The sequence below is a fragment of the Xiphias gladius genome, chromosome 17, assembly GCF_016859285.1.
Source record: "Xiphias gladius isolate SHS-SW01 ecotype Sanya breed wild chromosome 17, ASM1685928v1, whole genome shotgun sequence".
In the NCBI taxonomy this organism is placed as follows: Eukaryota; Metazoa; Chordata; class Actinopteri; order Istiophoriformes; family Xiphiidae; genus Xiphias; species Xiphias gladius.
In genome coordinates, this window is record NC_053416.1 from 7484724 (window position 1) to 7490809 (window position 6086).

Sequence of the window (6086 nt, forward strand, 5' to 3'; positions counted from 1 at the left end):
TGGTTACTAAGATGGGGTTCAAAGGTCATGTGGATGGCACCCAGTTGGAAAATACAGAGGAAAAGGGAGGGAAGTTGAGTTAGCATTTGCCAAGATTATTCAATCCTCCCTGCTCTGCAAAAGCAGAGGACTCCATCCCTTTCTCTCCCTCACCTCTTCACTATATCCACTCTCTTCTGTTTCTCTCTCTCCCCGTGTGCATTTCTACAGTAGGCAACTGCAGCAGGAGAGCTGGTCCTGGTCCGACAGCCTGTCAGCCTCTTAGTCATTGAGGATTGTCGGAACGTCAGCAGCAGCTTAGTCGGAGTTCACGGTAAGGTTCGGAGTCCATACTTCCTTTTTTTTTTCTTTATCTGATTTATTTTATGTCTTTGGTTCCTTCTATGTCCATGTGTCAATTATGAAACCTCACTATTCCCCTATCTACTTTTCCTCTATCCATCCAACTGTCACAATAACCACCCCCCTCTCTTGTTCTCTCCCTGCCTCTTCTCTGCCCTCTATATTTGTGTCCAAGATGTGAGCCAAAGGTCTGACACTGATACCGAACTTACAAAAACACACTTGGCCTTCAATCAGGAGGGTTAAACAAACACCATAGGCAATGAAGGAAAGCGACAGGACAACAAAACCACTTCTTTTCAGCACTGGAAACAAAAAAAGGGCTACACCAAGCCTTTAAAAGGGAAAAATTGTGACTGTGGTGGAGAAGAAATATGTTTCACATTACAAGCAGTTATGTTGATTTATGATTGATAGATTGATAGACTGCGAGTCAAGCTTTTTCTTAAATGGAAAAATTCAATCTATAATGTTGCACTGAGCATTTTCACCATGTTAAAACACTCCAGTTGCCCATTTATTTCCCCGTGGCTCTGCATATCACGTGTACACGTTTTTCCACTGCGTGTGTAGCATATCCCAAAGCTCCGTAAGGAGGTGTAGGTGACTGACCCCTCACCGTCAAAGAAACGCTGGGCATTATCCTCTGCAGTTTTTTTTTTTCAAAGAAAAACAATAACGGCGAGCTTTACTTGTGGGGTTACAACTGGCATTCCATCCAGATTATTTGTCTGCTACTCATTCCTCAACAAAATCTCACGCATGTAAACCTTTGTAATGGATTCAGCAAGAGCAGAACAAATCAGTGGAGACATCCGATCTCAGAGCATCCTCTTGCTGTTTTGCATTTTGGCTGTGCACAGTGAAGACAGTCGCAGAAAGTTGTTGTTTTTCAAAGTCACAGTGTTCTCTGCAAGTTCTTTTTTTAAATTAATTTCCCCTTTTATTCTCATCTCCCTTGTTATCTGACAAGAATTTATTCAGAGAAACTCGTGCATAATTAGTTTTCAGTAGTGAACTAGCTTACCTTATTGTTTTGCTGAAACTTTTGTTCCCTCAGTTCTATTATGATTCTTCTCTAATTATTTGATTTATTCTGCGGCATTTGTAAACAGCTTCTGTCTTTCTGAATATTTAAATTTTCTGAGTGGCCTGTACGTGCCTGTCGGCCTGGAGCAAGAGTCCCTCCTCGGGACTATAAGAGGTGCAGCTGCTTTATGGGTTGGATAATAGTTTCTTACTTTTATTAACTTTGACATTCCAATCCTTCAGAAACAGGCCAGTCAGTGTAGCCACAGAGAAGCATCAAACCACATGAAGCTTACATTTGACCATGTGTTTGTGATGTTTTGCATTCAGATTTTCTTCAAAAATGAAAGCTAAGTTGGTCAGATCTCTGTTTTTGCTGATGTTTGCTCTCATTCACTTCATTGTCTACACTTTTATCATGATTCTCCCTTTTTAATAGTCTGTCTCTCTCCAAACCATGTCTCCTATTAATTGCGTTCATGTGCAACTTTTCTGAAGAAGCTATTCACGTTCAGTGGCAGTGCAGGAAGTGGTGTTACGTACAATGAAAAGCAAGAAAGGTTGGTAAGCTGGGAGGACATTTTACAATTAACTTCTTGTTCTTGACCTTAGCAATAAATGAAACACAGTCACTTAAAATGGACTTAAAAAAAAAAAAAACATACTCAATAGCTGGCTTTATAGTGCTAACAAGTGTGCTAATACCAGAAACATGTATGGTATGAAACATGTGGAAATTCAACATCTCCCTCATAAAAAAATTCTGACACACTTTACAGATCATAATGTGCTTCTGGACGTTTTCTCCCTCACTCTGCTTTTCCTCAGAGCTAAACAATCTTGGCAATCTCTCTGTCCTCAGTACAGACAAGTCTTTGCTTCAGATGAGTCTGCCCAAACTGGAGAAGTGAAACAGGGAATCGGGGAGTATTAACAGTAAGAGGGAGATCGGTTGTACGCAGCTTTTTGGCCAAGAAGAGACGTGGATCAGGCTTATCACCGAGATAAGCCAACTGCTTGTCATTTCAGCTTAAAGCATTGGCCTGCTTAAGTACGCTAGGCACAGAAAAATTTTGCTCAGTACTTTGTTTATTTTAAGTTGGAGGGGAAAAGTATTGTTAAGCAGCGTGGCTTATATCCACACTATTTGCACTTCAATAAATTGACTCTGGTGGATTTTTTTGACAGACACGCTTCCAAGCAGCAGCATCACGCTCCTTGGCGTAATGAAGGAGTTGAGGAGACTGGGACTGATCCGACAAAGTGGCACGGATGGCAATACAGTATATGAGCTTTACATTTGAATTTTGATCCACTGAGCAAAATTTTACTTTCTTTGCCGTGGGTCACTATTCAAACCTACATAACTTATAATCGCAGTGATAGCTTACCTCCCTAAAAGTATATTGCAAGCACACGGCATACAACACAGTTAAAAATGGAAATAATGGAAATAGAAGGAACAACTTTTTTTCCTATGAATCACATTTGGCATTATGTTTTACTAATGACATCACTTGTCCCAGTGGATTGTCAGTAAATAAACCAATCACAGACATTGGAAGTCTATAAGGATTTTACACTGGCTAATTACTCATTTCTAAAAGTACTATTGTTTTTTTAGGTTTCAACATTACAGACAACGCGAAATATGACTTGCTATGTTGGCGGCATCGGTGGAACTGCCGACGGTTCCGTCAGCCACTTCGGTATCGCCAGTTGGAAGTCTGGTCCAGCAAATATTGTCACAATTCAACTGGACACAACCCAGGAGAGCTCTGGTAATATCAAAGTACACAGTTGTTGAGCACATTTTTTTATACGTCATTGTAGCAGTGATGCAGGTAAGACTAATGACATTGAAATGTGGCACCACCTTTAGTAAAATCAGCAGGGAAACGGAGTGGTCCAGGGTAATCATTATATAATAAATCATTACTGTAAATGACAGCTACGACTTTCTTTGAAAAGACTGAGTCACTGCAGCTGCCAGTAGTAGTAGTAGCTGAGTCAGGATACTGTGGCTCCTGTGTTTGATTATAACCCAGTGTCCCAGGGCTCCTCATGCCTCCCAGAGTGTCTCTCACAGGCTGTCTCTGTGAAGAAAAATAGGACAATCTGTTTTGGCCCCGCGTGAGTAATGAAACCACATTTCTTCTCTTTTGCACGGAAAGGAGCGAGAGAGGCTGGGATTGCAGCACTGCAGGGACATATAATCATATAAATTAACAAGATTTGGGTTTTGTTCCTTTCAAAAATTTTGTTTTCTGGCTGATAAAAGCCTGCATAGCTGATTTATAACAGTGTTAAACTGCGCATGATGCCTATTCCACAGCCATTTATATTCTTGAAAGGTAAAAAGATCTGAATATATATTGTCCCAGTCAAAGTGGGTGGTGTTGCTGCAGATAAGATTGGTCACAGTTGAAGGAGGTTGTTTTTTGTTTTACTCTTATAATAAATGGTTGGACTCTGGAAGAATTGGCTTGGCCTCTTAACCAATGACAGCTGCGGACCACATAACAGAGATATCAGGCAGAGTGAGCTCTGATTGATGAAGATATATGGGGGCACTGTGGATATCTTTGAGGTGTCCCCTGTGGCTCCCACATTTCCCGTCATGTCCAGAGAGTACATTCCCTCCACAACCTCAGCATGACAGTTCACGGTCATCACTGCCACCTGCCTTACAGTGTCCTCTCCTGCTAGCTCCCTTTACCCCCCCCCTCCCCAAACTCTTATAGTTAGAGAGATTTAGATAGATGCATCAGGGCATTGCACCTTTCCAAAGCCCTTTTCTATCATACTTACGCTGCTTCTGTCATTATGAATTATATCTGGTGTGGAAAAACACAGGCTTAAACACTTGTTGACTGAGGAGAAACAAGAGCCGGCTGACTGTGGCGGCAGAGAAGGAGGGAAACAATGTAACCGTAAATGCGGCGGTAGTTTTGCAAATCACCGTTAGCATAACTGTGCTGTCGGTGATGTTTGATCCATTATCCTCTCCTTCTGATTCACTGCAGTCGCTTGACATTGGCTGGTTTCTTCTCAAACACATTTAATTTTTAAGTCTCTACACAGTGAAACATGTTACTGGTCAGTGCTTCGGGGTGTGTATTCCAGTAGAGTCAGCAGGAAAGAACTCTTTTCCCCTGGTAAGACAACGGAGATCTGGACGTGGGCTTTGTTGGCTAAGTCATTAACAGTAAAGCATAAATATGACTTAGTGCCAGGGGAGTGGATACAGCGGTCAGAACACCAACACTCAGCACATGCAGTTGCCATTGGTAGATGCATTACTAAACACAAAACACTATCCTTTTTGCAAGTTCTGCTTTGGGTTTTTCACCCCCTCCCCTTAGTGTTAAACCTCCATCCGCCTCTTTCTCTCACCTCTCTTGGCCCCCGCTGTGTGGGTCGTCCAGGTTGTAAAGGATACAGTTTGCGGTTCGCCAGAGCTCAGATGAACCGAATTCCTGGCAGCGTGGCATGTCACTCGGAGGAACAGTAAGATGTCAAGGCCAGCGAGCCATGAGTGATGGAGGCCGAGGGAGGGGAAAAAATTAGCCCAAGAGATTATGTGTTAGAATAAGATGGATGAGGTGAGAATTCCATTTCATTACAGAAGCCAGTCAGATTGAACCAGTTTTTTTATTATTTTTTTTTTTTTTTTACATAACAAATTTTCTGCTTACTATGAATTCTTTTCCACATCTACAGGTAGTGAACGTCCAAATCAGTGCCTGTGTTTCACCATCATGCAATTCCAGCTTTTTGGTCAACTTTGTCTAAGATGCACTATATACCTGTAAGTGTCCATTGGCTGATATGTGTAGTTACTAATTATGGAGATTTTAACACACCCTACCCACTTTTGGCTGCGGACTGCCTAAATTGAAAGAAATGGTGTCGTGTTAATGATAATCATCAATAAGCATCAATCATAATTACTACGGCCGCTAGAGGTCGCCTAACAGTCAAATATTAATTCGGTTGTAAAATGCTGATTTCATAGACGGCCTAAGGGCTCATTTTTTACGGGAGGAAAGACTCAACTCGTGAAGGTGTGACCCCCACCTTACAGCAGTTCAGTTAGGGAGCCATCACTCGGCTTGATCACATTCTAACAGAAAGTACGTCATCACAAGTTTACAGTTAGGGCAGGTCAAAGGGCCCGGATACAACTGAATATAATTTAAATGCAAGCACAAACAGTCGATCAAATTCCTATATTTAAAATGCGCAAAACATATAATGTGCTGTGGTTGCAAAAAGTATTAAAGTAATAGTTAAAAGGTAATATTTAACCATAACCTGCATACAGCTTTAAATGTAGTTGTCTGAATCATCGGTCCAGATCTTCGCTATGCTAACAAGCCTTCTCTTCTACTAAGCTACTATGCTGCATTGTCCCATCTTTTAAAATGGCAGAGGAGAAGAGAACAGCCAAAGCCCAGGTTGGCATTCTGGCCCCTGACACTAAAAAAAAAAAAAAATGGAGGGAGGAAGACAATGTAATCCTCGGGGCAGCAAACTCTTGGGTCCAGACTGTGAAAAATGCATACCATGAGGTTAATGCTTAAATTGAGTCCAAGTCAACCAGCCTTGTGAATGATATAGTGTGTGAAAAGAGTTGTTGATTATGAATTCAGAAACACAGCAGCAGAATTAGTTTATTTTTGTGCTTTTGTTTTCCACTAAATAATCAACAC

At 41.4% G+C, this 6086-nt stretch overlaps 1 long non-coding RNA gene across 1 annotated transcript; it reads left to right on the forward strand.

Moving 5' to 3' along the window:
* The first annotated feature begins 206 nt into the window (after positions 1 to 206).
* On the forward strand, positions 207 to 5207 carry LOC120803097. Its single transcript, XR_005709290.1, has 4 exons — positions 207 to 313; positions 2996 to 3152; positions 4800 to 4976; positions 5095 to 5207. It is a non-coding gene; the product is annotated as an uncharacterized LOC120803097 (long non-coding RNA).
* The last annotated feature ends 879 nt before the right edge of the window (positions 5208 to 6086 follow it).